Below are 24,398 nucleotides of genomic sequence, written 5' to 3'. Positions count from 1 at the left end.
TTTTGTTGTTATAGTGACCATTTTTTGCCAGAATCCTACAACCACAGCACCTACAACCAATCCTTAAGTGTCTTTGTCGGTTGATAATGATTCCTTCCTCCCCCATGATTTCCTTTGGAAATGCTTCAGAGCGCAGGGACAGAAATCCCACCCATCCCCGCCCGTCCCCGCAAGGATCCTCTCCGTCCCCACCCGTCCCCGCCAGGATCCTCTCTGTCCCCACCCATCCCCGCAAGGAATTACCTCCATCCCCGCCCGTCCCCATAAAAAGCAGCAATTACTTCTGTGTTTGCGCTGCTGTTTTCCTTGTGGAATCTCTTTGGTGGAACCCTTTTTTTGATTTCTGTTCAGGTAATTAACTTATAAACTCCCTCTTTTACTAAGGTTGACGTGTCCATTATATTATATGGACGAACCCTGCTTCCAAAGCCTTCCATCCCCGTGGGAGTCCCGTGGGTTAGGGGGGGATTCCCGCGCGATCCCAGTTCCTGTGCAGACCTCTAGTGCAGACTGAGAGCTATCTTGAACATGGAGTACAAGGCTCTTTCTTGCATTCAGGCAAAACCAACCTTGCAAAAAGGGGAAGCGGATTGTAAAAGCCTGCAAAAAAAAAAAAAAAAAGCAACAGATGCATTTCCATGTGTGTTTTTTAATGTTTTTGGTTTCCACCTTGGTGCTGCAGGCAGAAGCAGCAAAGGTGCTTTCTGTGAGCATAACCAGTTGCTAGGAACATTCAGTACAGCAAAAAGCCAATTTACTTGTGGCCCATTAATGCATCAGTGAACAGTTATCTTAGTGATTAGCTAAGGTTTAGTTTTCATTATAATGGAGATGATGTGGCCAGCAGCATTATATAAGCAACACAAGGCTCCTTGGAATATTTAGAAGCCTTTTGTACAAAACAATAGGGGGGATTATTAAAGAGAGGCAATGGGGATAAATAGCTCTAGGAACCATGCATGGTGGCAAGTGGCTTTGGTGGACATAAGCCCATCCAATTCACAGACTGCACTGCAAGAAACAGACTTCAGTTTGTATCTAACGTCACCAATATTTATTAAGATTTGTTGACCGCCTTTCTGAAGAGAGATTCATGTACAGTACATTGAGTTAACAGCATAATAATAGTAAAAAGATCAAATGTAAATACCGTATAAAATAAAATCAATGAGGTCAACTTGGAGACAAGTAAATTAAATCCTAGCAATTGGACAATACATTGTTAACAATTTAAGAACATAGCCTTGCTGGGTCAGACCAATGGTCCATCAAGCCCAGTAGCCCGTTCTCACGATGGCCAATCCAGGTCACTAATACCTGGTCAAAACCCAAGGTGTAGCAATATTCCATGCTACCGATTCAGGGCAAGCAGTGGCTTCCCTCATGCCTTTCTCAATAACAAACTATGGACTTTTCCTCCAGGAACTTGTCCAAACCTTTCTTAAAACCAGCTATTTTTAGCATTTATATACCACTTATAGCCTACATGGTTTACATTCGGATACTCAAATATTTTTCCTTATCTGTTCTGGGGCAATGGGGGAGTAAGTGACTTGCCCAGGGTCACAAGGAGCAGCATGGGATTTGAACCCACAACATCAGGATGCTGATGCTATAGCTCTAACCGCTGCACTACACACTCCCCATAAATGTGCATATTCAAAAAACAGCACAGTAGAACAGTCACAGGAATATAATGTAAATTACTTTGCTATTTATTTTAACCATATTACTTGCTATTTTACTTTGAAAAGCAGTACAGGCAGTCCCCATCTTATGAACGTCCAACTTACATCGGACTCATACTTACGAATGGGAGTCCTCGTTCTACCTTTGGTGTTCCAACACACCCCTCTCCCTCCCGAGTCCCAACACGCCCCTCTCCCTCCCTCCATGCTGTGTCTGAGGTTCGTGCCTCCCTCCTGTGGGTGTTTACCTTCTTCTCGCCTGCTCCCTCCTCCTTCAGCTGCAGTCACTTCTCTTCACAAAGCTGCATGCAGATCCTAAGCATGGCCTGTGGCTGACCCAGAAGCTTTCCCTCTGACATCAGAATCTTCCTCCAATGTCAGAGGGAAGGCTTCTGTGTCAGCCACGGGCTGCGCATAGAAGTCACTGCCTGCAGCTTTGTTAAGAGAAGTGACTGCAGCTGAAAGGAGGGAGCCAGCCAGAAGGTAAACACCCGCGGGAGAGAGGCATACATTTGGGACACAGCATGGGGGAGGGAGATGGGCATGTTGGGACTGAGGAGGGAGGGAGGGAGCACAAATCGGACAAAGAATGGAAGGAAGGAGGGAGGGGGCATGAACTTGGGACACAGCATGTAGGGAGGGCAGCATGAACTTGGGCCATAGGATGGAAGAATGGAGGGAGTAAGGGAAAGAGATGCTGAAGTGGAGGAGGGAATAGAAAGGGAGAGATGGTGCACATGGTGAAATGAAGAAAGAGAAGAATTGTTGGGCATAGTGAGGGAGGGAGAATTATTGGACATGGTGGTAGGAGAGGAATGAGGTAGCGATGAGAGGGAGAAATGTTGGATATGATGGAGGAGAGGGAACAGTGGGATGGATGGAAAGGAATGCCAGAGGGGCCTTAAGGAGGTGGAAAGAATACCAAGATCCAAGTTACATACAAATTCAACTTAAGAATGGTTTTAAAAATAGAACTCGTTCTTAACCTAGGGACTGCCTGTATATTTAAACCTAATAAAACATAAACCACAGAGTCAGGCTTTACATTTTATTTTCATTCATCCTGTTCTAACACAAATTATTATTATGTTTGGAGTTGTTGTTTTTTTTGCTGTGCATTGATGGAAGTGCACAGTCACCATCCAGCGGGTTAAAAAAATAAATAAAAGCCTTAGGCCTAGGCTTCTTATCAGAAGAAAGAGAGCATCTGTACCCTCTTCAAAAAGAATCCAGGGCTCTTCTGCCTAGGCTTACCAGAGAAATATTACACAATACTGCATCCGGATAACACAATAACATCAGAAAGAACAACTGTAATCAAAAGAAACACTAATTAGAACTCTGCTAGGGTATTCACGTGTTTAATTATCATCACAAGCTACCAAAGTGCTATATGTAACAGGAAGAGAGAAAAATGAATAATCTCTCAAATTTTTGTTTTTCTCTTTTTTTATATGAATGGAGAAGGAGGGGGTTTGTATACTGAGGTGATAATTTTTGAAGCCCTATTCACATTTTGTACATGCAGAAGCCAACATTTGCATACATGTCTAAATCCTCATACATCCAAAACTCGAGTATATGTACTGTATGGTATTTTACTTCTAAAGCTTTAATTGTTTGTTACTTCCTTCCCTTTCCTATTGCCTTTATTTCATTTATTTATTTAATAAACTTATATATCCTGCCTAAAGACAGATAGACAAGGGCGATCCAGTTGACATTATATATCTGGATTCTCAGAAGGAGTTCAACAAGGTTCTGCATGAACGACTACTTCGGAAAATTACGAGCCATAGAATTGAGGGTGAAATACTCATGTGGATTAAAAACTGGCTGGAGCATAGGAAACAGAGTGGGGGTAAATGGACAATACTCGGACTGGAAGAGCGTCACCAGTGGGGTGCCGCAGGGCTCAGTGCTTGGACCCGTACTCTTTAACATCTTTATAAATGATCTGGACATAGGTACGACGAGCAAGGTAATTAAATTTGCGGACGATACGAAGTTATTCAGAGAAGTGAAGATGCAGGGGGATTGCGAAGATCTGTAACGTGACATAATCAGGCTCGAGGAATGGGCATCGACATGGCAGATGATGTTCAACGTGGATAAGTGTAAAGTGATGCATGTCAGTAACAAAAATCTCATGCACGAATACAGGATGTCCGGGGCGGTACTTGGAAAGACCTCCCAGGAAAGGGACTTGGGAGTTCTGATCGACAAGTCGATGAACTGTCCACGCAATGTGCGGCGGCGGCAAAAAGGGCAAACAGAATGCTAGGAATGATAAAGAAGGGGATCACGAACAGATCAGAGAAGGTTATCATGCTGCTGTACTTGGCCATGGTGTGCCCTCAACTGGAGTACTGTTTCCAGCACTGGTCGCCATACATGAAGAAGGACACGGTACTACTCGAAAGGGTCCAGAGAAGAGCAAAAAAGATGGTTAAGGGGTTGGAGCTGCCATACAGCGAAAGATTAGAGAAACTGGGCCTCTTCTCCCTCGAACAGAGGAGATTGAGAGGGGACATGATCGAAACATTCAAGGTACTGAAGGGGATAGACTTAGTAGATAAGGACAGGTTGTTTACCCTCTCGAAGGTAGGGAGAACGAGAGGGCACTCTATAAAGTTGAAAGAGGATAGATTCCGTACAAATGTAAGGAAGTTCTCCTTCACCCAGAGAGTGGTAGAAAGCTGGAACGCTCTTCCAGAGGCTGTTATAGGGGAAAACACCCTCCAGGGATTCAAGATAAAGTTAGACAAGTTCCTGCTGAACAAGAACGGGCACTGGTAGGGCTCATCTCGGTTAGGGTGCTGGTCTTTGACCAGAGGGCCGCCGCGTGAATGGACTGCTGAGCATGATGGGCCACTGGTCTGACCCAGCAGCAGCAATTCTTATGTTCTTACAAAATACATACATAAAATACAATAAAATCAATAGCATAATATACAGTAACAAACAATAGTATGACATAAAAATCATTCATTCTGCCTCTACCATTCCCCAAACAACAGTACTCTTCATCTATTTAATAAAAGCTTCCACAAATAATGATGTTTTTAGAAGTTGCTTAAAGTGCTGTATGTTATCTGCCATTCTCAACTGCCCAGCAAAGTTGTTCCATAAAGTCACCCCAGCTACAGAAATGGCCTTTGTTCTGGTATCAACATATTTCACCCTTTACAATCACTCCATTGACAAACACTTCGCCACCTCAGATCTTAATGAGCAATGTGGACGATAGCATATCATAAATTGTGCTAGGTGCCAAGGTACCCCATTGAATGCAATTCTACTCTTAATGGGCTGCCGGTTCAATTGCTGCAAAAGAGGGGGTTGACATGGTTGAACCTACCACCTCCATATATAAGACGTGTTGCAGCATTCAGGATCACCTGCGATGCTCTAAACTTAGAGGATGCCACCCCAGTTATAGAGCATTGCAGCAATCCAACTTCTGTAGTATCATACTCTGAACCACAGAAAATCATATTTCGATAACATAGGTTTCAATCTGCTTAAAAGTCACATATGAAAAAAATGAGGACTTTACTACAGTCAAAACTTGATCTTTCATTGACAATGTTGAATCCAATCAGGCACTCAATATTTTGATATTCCTCCTCACTGGAATTTTCATGTCATCCAGTACAATTCCCTCTGGTCATGCTGGGTCTTTATGGCATTTCTCTGCTTTTACTTAATTCAGTTGGTAGATAATATGAAATACTCGGGAGTCCACATTTATATGGCCTAGCTTTGATAGGTTCCCAACCCCTCTCCCTCCCCCCGAGGCCAGCAGCGCTGCTCTCCCCCCCATGAGAACCAGCATTGCTCCCCCCGAAGGCCCCCCCACGAACCTTTGAAATCTCAGTTCTAATTTGTATATCCTTTCTAAAATCCACCTCTGAGTCATATACGTATGAGTGTAACAAAGAGAAAGCGGAGAAGGAACCGTACACATCAGCATGAGATAAGTTGAGTTTATTGAATACAGCCAACTATTAAAATGCAACTAACTTGTTCTTATGTGCTCTCCTTTTAGGAGCGCTCTATTGTTGGACTTTTATTTTCTTATAAAATCAATAAAACTAATTGAACTGAAAAAAAAAAAAAATGCAAAACATATAAAATGATATGGTTTGCATTTTAATAGTTGACTATATTCAATAAACGCAACTTATCTCATGCTGATGTGTACGGCTCCTTCCCTGCTTTCTTGTTGTTGTATATTTGCCATGAGGTTGCTGGCCTTGTTTTTTGGATTTCATATATGAGTGTTACATCTGGCCCATTATCATGACGTGACAAGGGACATCAAAGCAGACACAAGACATGCACTAACTGCTCACGTTCTTTACAGTCTTATCAGTCACAAAGTTAGAGCTATTGGGAAACTGCAGGAAGAAATTAAGAGAGGTTTATCTAGGTTCATTTCCTAGAAGAATGTTTTGGGGCCAGAACTGGTTCACTCTACCTCCTCTAAGCTACAGGTTTCACTCTCCGTCCAGTTGTCTTTTTATTATCCATGAGGTGGGCCAGCTTGGGTCCCGATTCAATGCAGATGTCACCGAGCTTCCCAAGACATGAAACTGCAGCAAGAGAAAACCAATAAGCAAAGTTTTAAGAAAAATCAAACACAACAGACTGCAGAAGCTGGGGGTTCACTTAATGCCAGTGCAGCGTGCTCATGCCAGAAGAAGCGAAGGCAACATATTTCTGGTGTGTGGAAAGGGATGATCTGGATGTAATTGCTCACCCTTCCAGATCTGGGCTCAAGGTGAGTTACAAATTCAGGCATAGTAGACTGAGCTAGATTGACAGGAAAGAGCATCAAAATGGAGAAAAAGTTTGAGAAGTTACAAGCCCAAGGTTCCCAGTGCTGAGGCTCAAACAAGCCAGCTCCCATTGGAAGCTCAAAGGATAGGAGGAAAATGTCCAGCTCAAAAAAACAGTCATAAAATCTAATAAAAGTCTGAAGGTTTCAGAATGTTAACTTTCATGTATGCTGCTATCAGTTGCACTCATCAATCACATGGAGGAGGAGAGTGAGGCCTAGTGGTTAGAGCAACAGCCTCAGCACCCTTATAACTCTGGGCAAGTCACTTAATCCTCCACCGACCCAGGTACATTACCGTATTTTCACGTAGATAACGCGCACCCGTGTAAAACACGCACACAGGTATAGCGCGCGGAAAACACAAATTTATGTACAGAAATTTTTATATACCGCGCACACCCGTATACCGCGCATGCTGCCCGACTCTCCTTTCGCCCGCCCCGACTCTCCTCTGGAGACCCCGACTCTCTTTTCACCCGCCCCAACTCTCCTTTCCCCCTTGAAGTCCTGTCCCTACCCTGAAAGCCTGATGCCCCCCCCGACGTCCGATTCACCCCCCCGCAGGACCGCTCGCACCCCCACCCCAAAGGACCGCTCGCACGCACCTCCACCCCCACCCTGAAGGATCGCTCGCACCCCCACCCCGAAGGAGCGCTCACACTCCCACCCCGAAGGACCCCTCGCACCCCCACCCGAAGGACCGCTCGCACCCCCACAGCCTCCCCCCCTCCCCCATGGAGAAGCTGTCTACCTTGTTTCCGGATGCCAGCGAGCCCAGCTGTTTCCTCTGCTGGCGGTCCCGCCCCTTCTCTGAGCCCTGCTGCGCTGCTTCCTCTTCCGGCGGTCCCGCCCTTTCTCTGACATCAGAGAAAGGGCGGGACCACCTGAAGAGGAAGCAGCGCAGCACAGGGCTTTGAGAAGGGGCAGGACCACCGGCAGAGGAAGCAGCTGGGCTGGCATCCGGAAACAAGGTAGACAGCTTCTCCATGGGGGAGGGGGGGAGGCTGTGGGGGTGCGAGCGGTTCTTCGGGTGGGGGTGCGAGCGGTCCTTCGGGGTGGGAGTGCGAGCGCTCCTTCCGGGTGATGAATCAGGCGTCGGGGGGGGGGGGGGAAACTATGTAAAAAAAATTTTGTACAATGCGCTCACGCGTATAACGCGCAAGGTTATGCGCGGTTTGTAAAAACCACGTATAATGCGCGCGTTATATGCGTGAAAATACGGTAGATAGATTGGGGAGCCCACCGGGACACATAGGGAAAATGCTTGAAGTAACTATGTAAACCTCCTTGAGTGTGGTTGTAAAACTACAAAAAGGCAGTATACAAGTCTCAAGCCCCACTTAGGGGCTACTTTTAAGACAGGTTATTTTAGCACAAGGTTTCATAGCACAACTAGTGGTAAAATAACCTGTCTTAACAGTAGCACACATTTATTTATTAAAAAAAATTTAAATACCGTATATTAACTATACAGTTTACAAAGCTTACAATCATAAAACCCAATTGCAGAACAGTACTCGTAAAAAAAGAAAACGAAAAAGCTTACCACATGAAAGCGCTAACAAACAATTGATGAATTCCCCCTTTTGCCAGTCACTAACCTGTCACAAGTGAGCATATCTAATTTTCAGCAAACTACTCATAAATGTGCATCCTGAAGCCATGATAAAATTGCCATTAAGCATACCCTTGGCGCCAAGTTATAAAATTGCCCACATTATGTTTATGTCTAAACCAGGGATCTCAAAGTCCCTCCTTGAGGGCCGCAATCCAGTCGGGTTTTCAGGATTTCCCCAATGAATATGCATTGAAAGCAGTGCATACACATAGATCTCATGCATATTCATTGGGGAAATCCTGAAAACCCGACTGGATTGCGGCCCTCAAGGAGGGACTTTGAGACCCCTGGTCTAAACTCAGCACGTCTTAAAACACAAGCCAACATATTTTAGGAGGTAAATACATATAATGGAGCCACTTTCAAAGGCACAGAGAGACCCTAGACTAGTGATACAGATACCACCAACTCTTCTGCTTAAGCGAGCCACAGAGATACCAATTTTATAAAGAGATTCCAAAAATTACAGCACACTTTTATACACAAGCTTTAATTGGGGCTCATTAAACATGTAAATTGAGCAAGAATTATGTTCATTTCAGCTACAATTCCATCAGCTCTGCAGTGATATAATAATGCGGCTCTACCATACTGAAAAGAGTATTTCTACTTTGTAATTTAGATAAGCTAATTGAAAGGTGGAAGGGAGTGATTCATTCTCACTTCGATCTGAAACTGTAACAGGTTTTTCCCCCCTCATTGGATGAAAGAGGACATGGAGAGTGATTCAACAGCGAGCACAAATGAGAAATCTGCACTTACAAGGCTAAACCTTAAAAAAAAAAAAAAAAAAGAGTCTGAATGCTTATCAGCGAGACTGTATCTGGGCGAGCACTTAAGTGGGTGCAGGTTAGCAAATGTCACTTTAAATGAGTGGGGGCTGAAATCGCAGTAATCTTTTGAGTCAATGAAAACTGTAGAACTGCTTATGAAAAAGAAATACCTAAACCTAGCCGCCTAAGACAATGCATATTAAGATGCGTGAAGCTGGCACAAGCAAGAAAGAGCCAGGGGCTGTCCACCACTGGGCATAAGATTAATAGACATTCTCAATTTTAGAGACACAGGAAGCTAGGGCTGTCACTAGGCCTGGGGCCTCAAATCTATTTTGGAATGCTCCAAGTCCTTGTCACCCCTCTCTCCTTCATTACCCAGCCCATCGCATCTATCATGGGTTGCTCATCTTGCCCGTGGACTGGTCAGGCACATCTCTACTCTCACTGGAAACAGTTCCTATGTTATGAGTTGTTTGACTTATGCATACTGTACAGCTAATGATCTTGGAACAGTACTTGGCCAGTCTATGCAAAAGCAGTAGCAATGGCAGAAGCTATGGGCTAGGGGAAGAAGAATAGAGGAGCAGGAGGACAAAAAGGCAAGACAATTTTAGAGGAAGGGGGAAGGAGAGACTGAAGATTCCAAAATAAGGAAGGGGTGGGGTATAGAGAGCAGGGGCTAACACTAGACTAAGGGGAAACTGGAACTTGGGAATTGGGTGAGAGAATGAGAACTTAGATATGTGATGGGGAGAGAAGGGGGGGCTGAGATTGGCTGGATAAGGAGAGAATGTGGGCATACAGACTGAAAAAGGAATCAGGAGGGACTTGAATTAATGTGTGGTGTTAAGATTGGCTGAGGGGTATATGTGAGGATTAGGAACTGGAGAGACGGAAGGCTTGAAAGATGGTGTGGAAGCATTGGCAGGTTGAGGAGTTGTCAAAAAGCTGTAGAAAGAAATGGGCAAGAGGATGGAGACAAGAGAGTTGGGTCTGTGAAAGGATGAGAAAAGGTGGAAACCAGCTTGAAGAGCAGACAGAAAAGATAAGAGGATGAGTAGAAGGTAAAAGACAGAAAAAAGGCTTACACTTACTGAAGCCTGGTGTAAATCCTGGCATGAAACCTGGGCGTGCAGCCCCAAACATCTGTAACACTGCATGTAATTCTTAGGAATATCCCTGACTCGCTCATGCCCACCCTTCCCGTAGCTACATCCCATCTTGGGTTTCACATGAGAGGATTTAGGCATAGATCTTTATAGAATGGCAAACAGCCAGATCCGTGTGCAAATCCTAATTTGACCTAATTAGCATCAATAATTGACTGTTAACAGCTAATTATTTACGGTTCACTTATTTATTTGTGTGCAGACCACAGGATAGCAACCAAATTTGGGTGACATTTATAGGATTCAGAGGTATATGTATAGCACTATCCAGATAGCAGCAATATTCAATTTATAAACAAGGTTATTGTAAACCACTAATTCCTTGGTTGTGCTAAGTGATACAAAAAAATTAAGAAATCACTATGGATAGAACTTCCAGATCCAGACATGTCCTTGAGTCAGATTCGGCACCTGATGACTACACAATGAGAAAAGGACCATCTCCCTCTCCTCCCCCCCCCCCCCCCCCCCCCAATTTTCCTCATAGGCTATAATGGCTTTACTCACTGTGCCATTTTTGCCTGCTTGCTTCAGCTTAGAAGTGCAGCTGGAACAAATGGAGAAAAACTGCCTCACAGGTTCGCATGAAAATCCTGGCTTTTGGGCTGCCAGTCAGACCAACGTCAGATTGAGCCTCAATCTTGACAGGGGGAGGACCTTGCAGCTGGCCCAGATGAACCAGGACGGAGCCAAACAACCTGTACTCGAGCTCCTGATAAATCAAGGATGCGAGCAGCTATGCAGGGGACAGCCCCTGAGCTCCAAAAATATGAAAGCAGGCTGGCTAGCTAGGTGCCTGCATCTTCTCCCAGGCAGAGGTCCCGACAAGTGGGAACCTCTGGGCACTGAGCTTCCAACCAAACACGAAGGAAAAAAAAAAAAGAAAATAACAAAACCACAAAGCAGAACAGAAACACATCTGAGCAACTTGCTTGCAGAAAAAAAACTAAGGAAGAAGGAGCAGCAGCCTGGAAAGGAGGAGGAGTTGAAAGATGATTGACAGCTCCTAACTTCAGCTCCTAACTTCGTATTCTCTCAGACACCCAAATCTTTCATAATCTCGCACTAGCTCTCAGTAGGATTTTTCTAACTCTCTTTTCTTTTTCTAATTACTGACAGGCAGATCTAATTCGCAACTTGGAAATGGCAGGGAGGACTAGAAGCGCCAAGGCTACAATCAAATCCAGCATTCCAGCCACCATGGGGACCCTGGAGGAGATCACGGACGGCGTACGAAGGGAGGAGGACTCAGGACGGTGGACAGAGGTCTCCATGCAGACCGAATCCACCCCCGGGCACTACACTACAGTCTCCACGCAGACAGAGGAGGCTGCTCAGCTGGATGGAGCCCTCATGCAGGAACTGTGGAGCCTCAGGGAGGAGGTGGTTCGCCTGAGAAGCATCCGAGAGGATGAAGCCTACATCGACGGAGTCGTTCAGGAGTTGTCCCAAATTACAGAGCAGACCCACGACAAGTCCATTCTCGAGACACCCAAATCATCAGCTTTGAAGCCAACATTTGGGATACAGGAAATGGCTGGCGGCAATGACACCTGGCAGTTGGTGACCTCTTCCACAGGTAAACATAGAAGATCCCCCCCCTTTTTTCAATCTCTTCATCCTCTTTTTTTTCTTCCCAACAGGCCAACCCTACATCAACCCCTCAACTCGTCCTGAAGAATAGATTCCAGATTCTTCAGGAAGAAGCCGCCGACAAGGTACAGGAGCAGGCCCAGTACGAAGAACTCGAAGAACAGGAGCAGGCCCAACACGCAACCCCATCTGCTGACCGACTTCCCCCTCCACAACGGAAGAAGCGCAGAGTTATAGTCATTGGGGACTCCATGCTGAGGGGCACCGAGGGACCAATCTGCAGACCGGATGCTCACTCAAGAGAGGTTTGCTGTCTGCCTGGAGCCAAAATACGGGACGTCACCACCAGCCTGGGTAAACTACTTACACCTCATGACCATTTTCCTATGCTTCTTATCCATATAGGTACGAATGACACTGCCAGGAACACCCCAGAGACCATCACCAGAGACTTCGGAGCCTTGGGTGAGAGGCTGAAGCAGACAAGTGCGCAGGTAGTCTTCTCATCAATCCTCCCAGTTAGAGGCAAGGGAAGAGCCAGAGATGAATGCATCCTGAGAACGAACGAATGGCTACAAGGATGGTGTCGAGATATGAACTTCAGATTCCTGGATCATAGAGAGGTGCTGCAGGGACTACAGGGACCAGACGGACTCCATTTGACCAGCAGAGGTAAGAAAGTCTTCGGACACCGACTAGCCCGCCTGCTTTGCAGGGCTTTAAACTAGGTAAGTTGGGGGAGGGGACCTACTCATATATTGGTGTGGAAAGGAACTATCCTGATGGGATGAGTCGACACTCTGTTTCCGAGGTAAGGACCCAATATGCAAACAGTTCTCTAGGAGCCACACAGACTCAGTCAGGAATAGCCTTACAGGGACTCAGCAAACAAAAGTGTGGAGGGCCATGTATGTTAATGCACACAGTTTAGGCAATAAAATTCTAGAACTGGAAACTGAAATAAGGGATGCCAACCTGGACGTGGTGGCAATATCCGAGACTTGGTTCACGGACGCACATGGGTGGGATATGGCTATATCGGGGTACAATTTACTTTGTCAGGACAGAGAGGGCAGGTTAGGTGGAGGGGTAGCACTATACATTAAAGAGGACATCAAAACCACCAGGATCACTGATGTCAAGTATACCGGGGAATCCCTCTGGGTAAACCTGGCAAGAGGTGGCAAAAAATGCCTGTATCTTGGTGTGGTATACAGACCTCCAAGACAACCGGAAGACATGGACGCAGAATTAATTGAAGACATAGAGAATATAACTCTATGGGGCGACACTGTACTGCTAGGGGACTTCAACATACCTGATGCAGACTGGAACACATTTTCAGCAACAACCAGCAGCAGCAGGAGGCTTTTGACCTCCATAAAAGGAGTACATCTCAGACAGATGGTAACGGAGCCCACTAGAGCCCAGGCGATCCTAGACCTGGTACTCACCAACGGGGAAAGCGTCTCAGAGGTCTCGGTAGGAGATACGCTAGCCTCCAGCGACCATAACATGGTATGGTTCAACCTTGGGAAAGGATCCCCTAAATCAATTACAAAAACAAAGGTGCTCCAATTCCGGGGCACTGACTTCGCACGCATGGGAGATTTCGTTCATCAGACGCTGCAGGACCAAGCAGAGACCGGCAATGTGGAAACTATGTGGTCGTACCTGAAATCATCCATACACGAAGCAACTAATCGCTACATAAAATCAGTAGATAAACGACAAAGAAACAACAAACCCCAATGGTTCACTGAAGAGATCTCGCACCTCATTAAGGAGAAGAAAAAAGCATTTCTTTCCTACAAACGTACGCAGAGAAGAGAAACTAAAGTAGAATATAAGACCAAATCTGCAGCGGTCAAAACAGCAGTTAGGGAGGCCAAACTTCGAGTGGAAGAAACTCTGGCAAAAAACATTAAAAAAGGGGACAAATCCTTCTTTAGGTATATCAGTGATAGGAAAAGGAACACAGACGGTATAGTACGCCTTAGACAACCGGACGGAAACTACACGGTGGCGGATTCAGAAAAAGCAGAACTACTAAATGAATATTTCTGCTCAGTCTTCACCTGCGAAGCACCGGGACACGGACCACAGTTGATGATACAACAAGACGTGGATGACCCGTTTCAGAATTTTGAGTTCACACCTGGGGACGTTTACAACCAACTGGCAAGGCTAAAGGTAAACAAGGCCATGGGACCGGACAATTTACACCCAAGAGTGCTCAGAGAATTGAGAGACGTTCTGGCAGAACCGTTGGCAGTGCTCTTCAATCTCTCACTAAGTACGGGGAAAGTTCCGTTAGACTGGAAAACAGCCAACGTCGTTCCTCTACATAAAAAGGGTTGCAAGGCTGAGGCTGCGAACTATAGACCGGTAAGCCTCACCTCAATAGTGTGTAAACTCATGGAAACACTAATTAAGTATAAATTAGATACGATCCTGAACGAGGGAAATCTCCGGGATCTCAGTCAACATGGATTCACCAAGGGTAGGTCATGCCAGTCCAATCTTATCAGCTTCTTTGACTGGGTAACAAGAAGACTGGACTCAGGAGAGTCCTTGGACATCGTGTACCTGGACTTCAGCAAAGCGTTCGACAGCGTCCCACACCGCAGGCTGCTGAACAAGATGAAATCGATGGGATTAGGAGAGACTCTAACTGCATGGGTTAAAGATTGGCTTAATGGCAGACTTCAGAGTGTGGTAGTTAACGGTACCCTCTCTAAAATGTTGGAGGTGACTAGCGGAGTGCCACAGGGTTCGGTCCTGGGCCCACTCCTCTTCAACATATTCATTGGGGATCTGACTCAAGGGCTTCAAGGCAAGGTAACCTTATTCGCTGATGACGCCAAACTATGCAATATAGTAAACGGCTATAATCTACAGGATGCTATGGAGCAAGACCTGCGTACTTTAGAAAGTTGGTCCTTGATATGGCAGCTGGAATTCAACGCCAAGAAATGTAAGGTCATGCATCTCGGTAACGGAAATCCTTGCAGAACTTACACCCTGAATGGAGAAACTTTAACCAGGACTATGGCAGAACGAGACTTAGAAGTAATCATCAGTGCTGACATGAAAGCAGCCACTCAAGTGGAGAAGGCTTCGTCTAAAGCACGGCAGATGATAGGTTGTATCAAGAGAAGCTTCGTCAACAGGAAACCTGAAGTCATGATGCCATTGTACAGAGCCATGGTGAGACCTCATCTGGAGTACTGTGTGCAATTCTGGAGGCCACATTACCGTAAGGATGTGCTCAGAATTGAGTCGGTTCAGCAGATGGCCACCAGGATGGTCTCGGGGCTAAAGGGTCTCCCGTACGAGGAAAGACTGAGCAAATTGCAGCTCTACACTCTTGAAGAGCGTAGGGAGAGGGGAGACATGATTGAGACATTTAAGTACATCACGGGACGGGTCGAGGTGGAAGATGATATCTTTCTTCTCAGGGGACCCTCAACCACAAGAGGACATCCGCTCAAACTCTAGGGAGGGAAGTTTTGTGGAGACGCCAGGAAGTACTTCTTCACGGAGAGAGTGATCGAGCATTGGAACAAGCTTCCAGTGCAGGTGGTCGAGGCACGCAGCATCCCAGACTTCAAGAACAAATGGGATACCCATGTGGGATCCCTACGAAGTCATGCCAAGGGATAGGGTCACTAGGACTTGAATGAGCGGGTCAGTAGAGTGACAGTATAATTACAATTATACTTAAGGGGTCAGAAGACTTAAGAGGGTGGGTAAATAGTGTGGGCAGACTTGATGGGCTATATAGCCCTTATCTGCCGTCATCTTTCTATGTTTCTATGTTTCTATGACAGCATTCTGCAAGCAACTTGTGGGTTCAGATGCGTAACCCTACATTCAGGACTACTACTACTAGTTATCTACTAGACACATTGCAGTAGAATAGCTTTTTTTTTGCTGTTCTGTTATATAAATAGTGTCTCTGTTTATCACAGCTATCTGGACGACCTCCGCCTATGGACCACCCCAGCACTATTCCCCTCATTCTATAAATGTATATGCTCAATTTGACGCTTAGAGGGGCATTTTCAAAAGAATGTCCAACTCGAAATTGGAATATTCTACTCATAACATCCAAACATCATTTTTTTTGTACAGTTTTAAGATTTTATTATGAATGTTATTGTATGGAAGCCGCCTAGAACATTTGGACAGTGTGTGTTAGAAGTATTTTAAATAAATAAAAACAACCATACATTTCAGAGCTACTTTCAAACAGAAAGCCAAAAAAGAGGACATCTACCCCACCCTGGTCCAGCCCATGCTTCACCCTGCCTCCCACTAGCCTGGCCCCTAACACATCCCCCAGCACAGTTTCTTTGTCTCTCTTTCTCCAATTCCCCATCCATGCCACCCTGGAGTTGGGTATAGCTGAGTCTCCCCGTCCCCACAAACCTCCTCTGGTGCTGCAATTTCAAAACTTTAGGCAGCCGGCAGCGTGACATGATCCTGCTGCCATCAGTCTGCCCCAGAAGCCTTCACTATTCCTGCTTAGGCAGAACACTGTAGAGCGAAGGCTTCTGGGGCAGGCTGATGGCAGCAGGATTATGTCACTAATGCTGCTGGCTGCCTGAAGTTTTGAAATTGCAGTGCAGGAGGTATGTGAGGACAAGGGAGACTCAAGAGAGACTGGGGTAGAGGCTGGATGGGAGAAAATAAGGCCAAAACCTGGACAAACTCCCTCCAGTCCAAGAAACCATCTGGATACCCAGAAAGTCCTCCAAAAAGAGGACATGAGTAAATCTGGATGTCTGGTAAACCTATACCAGGTACTTGTGACCTGCCTGGTTGGCCACTGTTGGAAAAAGGATACTGGGCTTGATGGACCTTGGTTTGTCCTAGTATGGTATAATCGGTACTAATTAGCAGTTACATTTGTAATTGCCCTTAGTCAGTATTCTACTAAATATATGCACTATTTCCATGGCAAGCAACTGCAAGGGGAGCATGGACATGAGAGTAGGGTTATCAGACATCAGGATTTCCCTAGACATGTCTGGAGGTCTGGATGTCTTCTCAAAACCCGGCACTTTGTCTGGGTTTTGAAAAGCTTTCTGTAAACATTGCGTCGGAAGGGGGCGTCCGTGCATGCATGGATGCCTTCTGGAGGCGGGGCTGGGGCAGAATTGAGCGGGCCTGAGGGCGTGGCCATGGATCCAGATTTTCCTTCGGGAAAATCTGGTAACCCTACTGTGGAGGGGACATGGGTAATGTGACCATACGTCCCATTTTGAACAGAACTGTCTTGTCCCTACGCACAGCTTCGGGACACCAAAATGACCCATTTTCAAAAAGAGTGTCCCGAAGCTGTGCATGTGGACAATGGGACAGGTGATTGCGGAGCCCGGGATTTCTCCCTGCTTCCCCAACGCTGACGCAGCAACAGATCAGGTGGGTGTAGTGAGTGCACAAGCATTACCCCTCCCCCAACCCGAGGAAGTTATTTATTTATTTATTTCGATTTTTATCCCATCCTCCCAGTAGCTCAAAATGGCCTACAAGCAAACATTCACAGTGGAGTACATTTGGACAATCCAAAGACTATACAGTAGTTTAAGTTCCAGGCCAGCCAATTAAGGGAGGGTCCGTGGGGGTCTCGTCCCATTTTGAGGAAAAAATATATGGTCATGTTAGGCATGGGCCAGTTGGGGGCATATCTGCTAAAAACTGCAAATAATCTATATGTATTTTTAAGTGCTCAAGCCTAAAGTTAGGTGCCTAAGTGCAGACTTACAGCAGTATTCCATAACAGCAATTGCACACACAATTACCAATACAGAATTTCCACTCAGCACACTGTTTTAGGCGAGCTATAGAGAATTATCCCCTATTTAGATAATGCCAAGGGAATGAAAAAATGATTTAGCTATCCAGTTAGTGACACTAAAGAAGGGGAGGGAGGATGTAGTTATCAACATGGGATACCTTCAAGATGGGCTATTTTTCTACAGTGGAGATGTCAGACTAACGATGTACCACCCATCTGGGAAGCAGCAGGTGGGCAGTGTTGGAGGCAAAGGATCGCGTTTAATGCAACAACGGCGATGACATTGAATTTATACTGCTCAGAAGAAAGGCCTGACAATCTACTTCTGTATTCTGCCACGAAAGCTTGATGATGTTCATCAAGTCATTAGGACTCGAACATGAGTCGATGGAACCTGACATATTTTACTCCAAGTTCGGCTATTTTAACACAGGATTCCATTTTAGAGGGAAGATATCAAGATGAGCTACTGTTAAAATTGGGTTATTTTTTCACAGGGTCCTATTTCATCCAATGAAGCCCTATGTTAAAACAACTCAATTTGTGGTAAAAATAACCGTACTTTATAGTATCTTGCGTTGATAACTTACCCAAGACATGTTTTTCAGAACAAGCTGCTGTCTTGTTGCTTTGTCTGGTGTTTCCAAGTAGAGCATGAAGCAAATTAATTCTGCGAGCTGTGTGGACCTACAACTCTGTCTGAGAACAACTTAAGACTTAAGGGGCTTTGTGAGTTACCAATTTCTAATTTTAGCTTTCAGAATTAACATCCAAGCGAAAATGACAAACTCCATCAACATTAAAAACATGTTTCAGGGAACAAAAACAACAATGCCATTAAGTGCTTAACACAACCCCTTCGGTTCAAGTGAATTTTATCCTGTACAAGTCATGAATGGGAATGCTTTAGTCCAAGTTGAACAAAAAAAGCACTTCACACAGCATTCAGTGTTGCACAGAAAGTGGCCACCATGTCTTGAAAGGAGGGTGAAAGAAAACATTCAGCACCATTTTGGTAGCATGAAACAATTTTGGTGACCATATGGGAGAAAGGCAAGCATAAAGGGGTAATTTTACAAAGGATTTCTGTGTGCATGAAGGCCTCATAAAATTACCCCAAAGGTTAAGCACATGAAAGTATGCAAAATAAACAGAAGACACATTTTTACATGAACCACGTGCCAGAATGTTTCAGGGTATAGTTTGTGTAGCCTCATGAAGTACATATCTAGACTATAAAACACAAAACTACAACTTAGCGAGCAGGGAGAAATGTACAAAGCTGCATTTTAGCCACAATTGTGTGGTTTTATGAGACTATTTTATAAAAACACATGCAGTAGGTGCCATTGTTTCTTCATTCAACAGCCTCAAAATAGGCTCCCACTTGGCCTCCCAATCAAGGGAACTTGTTCTAAAATTACCCACCGGGAGCTTAATTCTCTACAGATCTCCTCCCATTTAATATTGATGGGGAAAAGCTCAGTGAATCTCTTCCTAAAAGCTGAATCTGATGGCGAGGTTTTATCAAATTTGGTGCCTAATCTTCATTGCCAACATACTGAAGTTACACTTTGGATCTATGGACGGTGGGACACTTACCCCCTCCTTTACAAAGCTGAGCTAGCATTTTTAGTGTCAGCTCCGGCGGTAACAGCTTGGAAGCTTATAAGAATTCAAAGAGTGTCAGAGCTGTTACCACGGTACATGCCAAACACATCTTCGTTTAACAGAAAATATTAGACAGAATAACACAGGTGTTTTCTAAACAGAAAATTACCCCTAAAAGAATCACATAGAGCATACCGTATATACTTGAATATAAACCAATCTGAATATAAACTGAGGTATCCTTTTTTCCCTCATAAAAGGGGAAAAAAAAGGTTGACTTGAATATAAACTGAGGTTAGAAATTAGGGTTATCATGGTGAGCCAGTCTATAAATACTGTTCACCCTCCCTCCCCATCAACTATCTCGTAAGTCACTAACATAATACAAATATCTGTGATACATATATCCCAAAGCTAACATATTCACAACAAAGCCCCTACATATGAAAACACAACCACAAGCAAAAATCAAATGTAAACCTCAAGAAGCCTTATACAGTTCAACACCAGAGAAAGAAACAGCACTTGATGTTAAGAATTATTAGAAAAGGGATGGTAAACAAGACTAAGAATGTTATAATGCCTCTGTATCGCTCAATGGTGCAACCTCACCTTGACTACTGGATTCAATTCTGGTCTCCTTATCTCAAAAAAGATATAGCGGCACTAGAAAAGGTTCAAAGAGCAACCAAGATGATAAAGAGGATGGAACTCCTCTCGTATGAGGAAAGACTAAAGAGGTTAGGGCTCTTCAGCTTGGAAAAGAGACGGCTGAGGGAAGATATGATCGAAGTCTACAAAATCTTTTCCAGAGAAAGGAAAATGGTAAAACCAGAGGACATAATTTGAAGTTGAGGGGTGGTAGATTCAGGGGCAATGTTAGGAAATTCTACTTTACGGAGAGGGTAGTGGATGCCTGGAATGCGCTCCCGAGAGAGGTGGTGGAGAGTAAAACTGTGATTGAGTTCAAAGAAGCGTGGGATGAACACAGAAGATTTAGAATCAGAAAATAATATTAAATATTGAACTAGGCCAGTTACTGGGCAGACTTGCACGGTCTGTGCCTATGTATGGCCGTTTGGTGGAGGATGGGCAGGGGAGGGCTTCAATGGCTGGGAGGGTGTAGATGGGCTGGAGTAAGTCTTAACAGAGATTTCGGCAGTTGGAACCCAAGCGCAGTACCGGGTAAAGCTTTGGATTCTTGCCCAGAAATAGCTAAGAAGAAAAAAAAAAAAAAAAAAAATTTAAATTGAATCAGGTTGGGCAGACTGGATGGACCATTCGGGTCTTTATCTGCCGTCATCTACTATGTTACTATGTTACTATGGTGTCGAATGGGTACAAGTGGATCAATTTTTTTACTACAACAAGATTAACAAAGACTAGTGGACACTTGATAAAAATATTTTTAAAACTAATAGGAGGCAATATTTTTTCACTCAGAGATTTTTTACTGCATAAAAATTTACAAAGACTAGGGGTGAAGTTACAGGGTAATACTTTTAAAACCAATAGGAGGAAATATGTTTTCACTCAGAGAATAGTTCAGCTTTGGAATGCATTGCAGGGAATGTGGTAAGAGCAGTTAATGTAGCTGGCTTTAAAAAAGGTTTAGATAAGTTCCTGGAGGAAAAGTCCATAAACTGATGTTGAGACAGACATGGGAGAAGCCACTGCTTGCCCTGGATCTGCGGCATGGAATGCTGCTATTATTTAGGTTTTTGCCAGGTACTAGTGACTTAGATTGACTTCTGTGAAGACGGAATACTGGGCTAGATGGACCATTGTTCTGATCCAGTAGGGATATTCTTTTGTCTTAAGGCTTTGTTACCGTTTGGATCGTCTTATCTTTGCAAACTTGGATTTTCATCTGTAACAGAAATTACGTTGAAAAAAAGAGAATGACTGCAGATAATGGATGATGAAAAGTGTGTGTCTGTTGACTATCGAGACGCGTTTTGAGTTAATTTGCACTCAAACATATGCACATCCATCGCATTGATTAGCAGTTCAATTCTACCTACTTTCGTGTCATTATTGTTACAATTACTCATACATAAATCAAATAATTAAATAAATAACTCTTAAATTTAATTTTTTGGGTGGGTTTTGAAACTTTATAATTTCAATTATAATGTGCCTTGAAAAATATTTACTCCATTTAGTGTGCTGCAAAAAACATTTGCTCCATGTAGTGTGCCGGAGCTAAAAAAAAAAAGTTTGAGATGCTAGGCTCCTTTTACAAAGGTGCGCTACCCGAAAAACTACCGCCTGCTCAAGAGGAGACGGTAGCGGCTAGCGCGTGCTATTCTGCGCGATAAGGCCCTAACGCACCTTTGTAAAAGGAGCCCATTGTGCTAATTCTTCCAAGCTATGCAGACTGGTCACTCTTTGAGACAGGGTTCTGGGTTCAGTGGACCATTGTTTAGCCTCAGGATGGAATTTCTTATGTTCTTCTGCCCCTCAATAGCACTGAATCAATACTCTTAACAGGAAACAGTCCCCCTTATGATGCCATCAAAACCATCCATCCTGCAGCATCCAGCGCTCTGCAAAGGTTATCCATCTACTGTAAGCCCTCAGCAGATCCTGCTCTGTTTTAGAGAATAAAAAGGACCAGGAGGTAAGCTGGCACAGCTGCTGCTGAGACTCGGGTATGTTTATTCATACCGCACAATTTAGATTAATTTTTTAAACAAAACAACAAACATTTTTTTATTTTTTATTCTGATTGCCACAACAAATGTATTAACTTGCATATGTGATTTGGTTAAAAAAAAAAAGCATTAGATACATTTTTAGAGGAGCATGCATCATTTATGACAGCTATCTAGGAAATAAATCTCCAGCTCTCCAGTAATTCTCTCTGAAGTAGGGCAGCTATTAAAGGCAAGGCATATGATACATAACTTCAATTTCCCTACATTATTGTCTAATATATTTGGTATGCTTAAACTATTAATGTTTTGACATTTTGTGACTGTTATCTATTTTTGCATTTGCTGTTCCCTGGAGACTTCAGTTTGCTTTGAATGTCTTAACAGAAAGCACATAAACACCCCACGAAGTAGCTGCCTCGGCTACAGATTGGGACGAGGAGGTTCTCGGAGACCCTTGCCCGACATTTATAATGACCTACAGCATGACAGACAGCTGGATTGTTTCCGACAGGTTGAAAGAAGCAATGATAGGAATAAATCAGCAGCGAGAGGAGGGGAGTAGAGGCACTGGTGGGGCAGGGGGGCAGTTGCTGGGGCTACCATAGCTGTATAAACATGCTCTCCTGCTCCTCTTCACCATCTTTCTTCACCATTCTCTCTCTGCTAGCCTCATCTTTACCCCTATTCTTGGCAGCTTCTGGATAATATTCAAATTCCCTACCCTTACTTCTTGCGCGGAGTTGTCATGCGTGCAATTGTCCACACGCTTTTGTCTTGCACGCATTTGACTTGCATTTGCATTTGACTTGCATTTGACGCATTTGACTTCTTCCCATATTAGTCCTCTCCAGTCTTATCTCCAGGCAGTGGTCGAATAGCTGAAATGTGCATGTTACACCGTCTAGGATTTTGAGGTCATTACAATAGAAAAAGAAAAGAAGAAACCAAGCCTCAGACTACAATGAAGAGAGCAAAAAAAAAAAAAGAGGCACTGGAGATGTCACAGCCAACTGATGGTCACGAGTCTTTTATTCAAAGTAAAACATTTGAAATATGGGACTTTGTTTGTTTTGACATATTTTAGATCAGGGGTGTCAAGGTCCCTCCTTGAGGGCCGCAATCCAGTCAGGTTTTCAGGATTTCCCCAATGAATATGCATGAGATCTATTTGCATGCACTGCTTTCATTGTATGCTAACAGATCTCATGCATATTCATTGGGGAAATTCTGAACACCCAAATGGCTTGCGGCCCTCGAGGAGGGATTTTGACACCCCTGTTTTACTTTGAATAAAAGACTCGTGACCATCAGTTGGCTGTGACATCTCCAGTGCCTCTTTTTTTTTTCCTCTGAGGTCATTACAGTGCCATCTCTAGAAAGAGCAAGATGGAATTCTACTAGAACGAGAGCCTTTTTTTTTTATTTATTTAACACCTTCTTTGTAGAATTTGCTTCCAAATTATATCTGTATGGGTGAAAATTTTATAAAGTTTAAATCCATGTTAATAAACATTTTACAGAGCCGTGGCAGCGATGCTGCTGTGGTAAATGCACTGAAGACCATTCAATTTCAATAGGATTCAGTGCTCACCCAAGTCTCACTCCTGGCAGAAAAAATAAAGATCACAAGTATAGTATGTCAGGAGTAACTCTGGGAAAGACCGAACAGGAAAAGGACCTGGGTGTACTGATAGATAGGACCCTGAAACCGTCGACGCAATGTGCGGCAGCAGCGAAGAAAGCAAATAGAATGCTAGGCATGATAAAGAAGGGAATTACGAGTAGATCAGAGAAAGTTATAACACCACTCTACAGAGCCATGGTTAGACCGCACCTGGAATACTGCGTCCAGCATTGGTCTCCATACCTAAAGAAGGATATAAAACTGCTAGAGAGGGTACAGAGACGAGCAACGAAGTTAGTGAAAGGTATGAAGAACCTGGACTATGAGGAACGACTTAGGAGACTGGGGTTGTTCTCCCTTGAGAAGAGGAGACTGCAAAGGAATCTGATCGAGACTTTCAAAATACTGAAAGGATTCGACAAAATGGAGCAGGGAAAGCATTTATTTACAATGTCCAGTGTGACACGGACAAGAGGACATAGACTGAAGCTGAGGGGGAACAGGTCCAGGACGAATATCAGGAAGTTCTGTTTCACGCAGCGAGTGGTGGACACCTGGAATGCTCTCCCAGAGGAAGTAATTGCAGAATCCACCGTTCTAGTATTTAAGGGTAAATTAGATGCACATCTCCCTTGAGAAGCATACAGTGATATGGGGACTAAAACTATGCCAGGTTGGCGGGGCCTCCGCGTGTGCGGATTACTGGACTTGATGGACCCAGGGTCTGATCCGGAGATGGCAATTCTTGTGTTCTTAAGTTCTCCACCCCCTAAACTGTACCGTTCCCTCGGGCTTTTGCAGCCTATATGCATGACCTTAACAAATTTCAGACCATTCTTCAAACTTTGCTAGGTCCTTCCCATGAAAAGCTATTATTATTATTATATTATTCACACCACCATGGGTGTCTACTCTAGTGCAGATTTTGGTAACATCCACAATGAGGCAAATATTACCTGACAGCCCTAGAAACCTGAAGAGCTTGTCTGTCCGTCACTATTGAAAAT

General features: G+C 44.2%; 1 long non-coding RNA gene across 4 annotated transcripts in view; it reads right to left on the bottom strand.

The window, feature by feature from the left end:
• LOC117355687 overlaps window positions 1-24,398 on the bottom strand; it is a 701,484-nt gene that overhangs the window by 362,483 nt on the left and 314,603 nt on the right. Inside the window, exon 4 of one of the 4 annotated variants that reach the window (XR_004538433.1) lies at window positions 6,172-6,286. The exons of the other annotated variants lie outside the window; for them this stretch is intronic. This is a non-coding gene — a long non-coding RNA (uncharacterized LOC117355687). The remainder of the gene's footprint in view (window positions 1-6,171; window positions 6,287-24,398) is intronic. 4 annotated transcript variants of the gene reach the window in all.

Source organism: Geotrypetes seraphini, chromosome 2 (assembly GCF_902459505.1).
Source record: "Geotrypetes seraphini chromosome 2, aGeoSer1.1, whole genome shotgun sequence".
Lineage (NCBI taxonomy): Eukaryota > Metazoa > Chordata > Amphibia > Gymnophiona > Dermophiidae > Geotrypetes > Geotrypetes seraphini.
The sequence above is the reverse complement of the archived record's forward strand: the minus strand, read 5'-3'. Positions and strand labels throughout refer to the sequence as shown.